General features: G+C 37.3%; 1 pseudogene; it reads left to right on the forward strand.

Annotated features, from left to right (window-relative positions):
• Nucleotides 1–384: 384 nt before the first annotated feature.
• Nucleotides 385–2,343, forward strand: LOC133076303 (ATP-dependent RNA helicase DDX3X-like; annotated as a pseudogene).
• The last annotated feature ends 364 nt before the right edge of the window (nt 2,344–2,707 follow it).

Consider the following 2,707-nt stretch of genomic DNA (forward strand, 5'->3'; position numbering starts at 1 on the left):
ATAAAATCTCAATCAGTCTTTCTGGCTGAAATATATACAATAACGTTTAACCTGGTATGATAGTCTGATTAGAGAAGTATTAATTAAACACATCTGAAGAGGTGTTTTTTAAATAATTTAATAATTTAAAATTTATTTAGAAAACATATAAACCATTAAAATACACATTTATCAAATATTTTTCTTAGCCATACTTATAATCATTGGGTGATAATGTCATAAAGCTTTTTTTTTGAATTGTAAATTGTTCAAAGACATTTCTTTCAAACATGGTTATATATCTGGAGACCTCAGTTTTTGGAACAAAATTCTATATGTGTTAGAGAGACACAGTTCTCCAGTGAGAGGCATTTACTGTTCATCAAACATACTCAGCAGCAGAGGGAGATTCCAAGTTCTCTGTATTTTTCACGGATGGATCCTGTGTCAGTAGAAAATGCCCTTGGGCTGGACCAGCAACATGAATTCTCCAGATAATCAGAGTCAAGGAAGGACAGCCGGCAAAGGGTGCTATATTCCTTTTCATTCAAGGAACAAAGAAATTACTAAACAAGTCTACGATAAAGACGGTTCAGGGTGGAGTTCTAGTAAAGATAAGGATACATGTAGCATTTTGAGTCTCATAATGATTCAAGAGGAAAGTCTAGTTTCTTCAGTGATGGTGGAAGTGACTAAAGGGAAGGTTTGATGATAGTGAAGAGAGTGACTATAACAACACTGGCTGCCATGGTGACATATGTGGCTTTGGAAAATTTGAACGTGGTAGAAACTGTCATTGGTGTGACAAATAGATAAAGATGTTTGGTCAAAACCATTTCCAAGTGACTGTTTGGAACAGGAACTTTTTTCTGAAGATAACACTGGGATTAACTTTGAGAAATATGACATTTCAATTGAGGCAAAAGGCAATAGCTATCTCGCACACATTGAAAGTTTTATTGATGTTAAGATGGGAGAAACTATTATGGGAAATATCAAGCTTCCTTGTTATACTCACTTGGCTCCATTGCAAACTTGTGCTATTCTTTTTATGAAAGAGAAAAGACACTTGATGTCTTGTACCCAAACAGCATCTGTAAGAATTGCAGCATTTCTCTTGCCGATCTTGAGTCAGATTTATTCAGATGGTCAAGGAGAGACTTTGAGGGACATGAAGGAAAACAGAAGGTAAGGGCAGTATCCAATATCCAGTCTCTTTGGTATTAGCACCAACAAGAGAGATTTGGCAGTACCAATCTATAAGGAAACCAGAAAATTTTCATACTGGCCTGGAGATAGTACTTACATCATTTATGGTGATGCTGATATTGGTTAGCAGATTCGATACTTAGAATGTGGATGGCACATGTTAGTTGCTACTCCTGGAGCCTTGGTAGACATGATGGAAAGAGAAAATATTAGAGTTCCACAAATACTTGGTGTTGGATAAAGTGGATCTGATATTGGTATGGGATTTGGACCTCAGATATATGGAATACTTGAACAAGATAGTATGCCACCAAAGGGAGTTTACCATAACATGTTTAGTGCTCCTTTCCCTAAGGAAATAGAGATATTTGCTCATGATTTCTTGGATGAATACATCTTTTTGTCTGCAGGAATATTGGCCCTACCTCTGAGAACCTCACATCAAAAGAGTAAGACAAACAGTTATTTCTGCTTAACCTTTTAAATGCAACAGGAAAGAATTCATTGACCTTAGTGTTTGTGGAGTCCAAAAAGGTGCGGATAGTCTGGAGGACTTTTTCCACCATGAAGGATATGCTTGTACCAGTATCCATGGAGAATGATCTTGGAGAGATGATGAAGAAGTCTTCACCAGTTCCTCTCAGGAAAAAGCCCAATTCTAGTGAGTAGAGCAGGAACAGCAAGAGGACTGCACATTTCAAATGGGAAACAAGTTGTCAATTTTGACCTGCCAAATGGTACTGAAGGAAATGTACATTGCATTGACTGCACAGGATGTGCAGGAAACCTTGGCCTTGCCACCTTGTTCTTTAACAAGAGGAACATAAATATGACCAAGGGTTTGTTGGATCTTCTTGTGTAAGCTAAATAATAAGTGCCATCTTAGTTTGAAAATAAGGCATATCAACACCAGTACAAGGGTAGCTGTCTTGGACATTCTAAGAGTAATAGATTCTGTGGAGGATTTGTGCCAGACGTTATCCACATAGTAGTGTTTTTAGTAATTCCAGCTTCAGTAGCAGCTGTACTGACAACAGCAGAGGTGATGGAAGCAGCTGCAGAGAGTTTGGTGGATGTGGCTATGGAAGCTTTTATAACAGTGATGGATATAGAGGAAATTTTAACTACTGGGGGATTGACTAGTGGGGCAACTAGCCTACTTTGTAGTAGATCATCCTGCCAAACAAGCTAACATGGAAACCACATGTAATTTAGCCAGTTTATACCTTGTGTAGTCTCAAGAATTTGTAGCAAATTACCAACTGTGATACTCCATTGATTCTTTTTTTCTTAAAAGGAACTCAATGTCGCAAAAAGAGATGAAAAGAAAAATCAGTGGTCTTGTTCAGAAGATAGTTTGAAGACTTCCATTGTTGTAGTTTGGATTAACTCCCCTCCACCTGCCCCCAACCCAAACTGCATTTATAATTTTGTGACTGCAAATCATTTGTTTGTTAATGTAATATGCTTTTAACTTTAGACAATTTTTATTTTGATGTCCTATTGGCTCAGTAATGCT

This window comes from Eubalaena glacialis, chromosome 16, assembly GCF_028564815.1.
Source record: "Eubalaena glacialis isolate mEubGla1 chromosome 16, mEubGla1.1.hap2.+ XY, whole genome shotgun sequence".
Lineage (NCBI taxonomy): Eukaryota > Metazoa > Chordata > Mammalia > Artiodactyla > Balaenidae > Eubalaena > Eubalaena glacialis.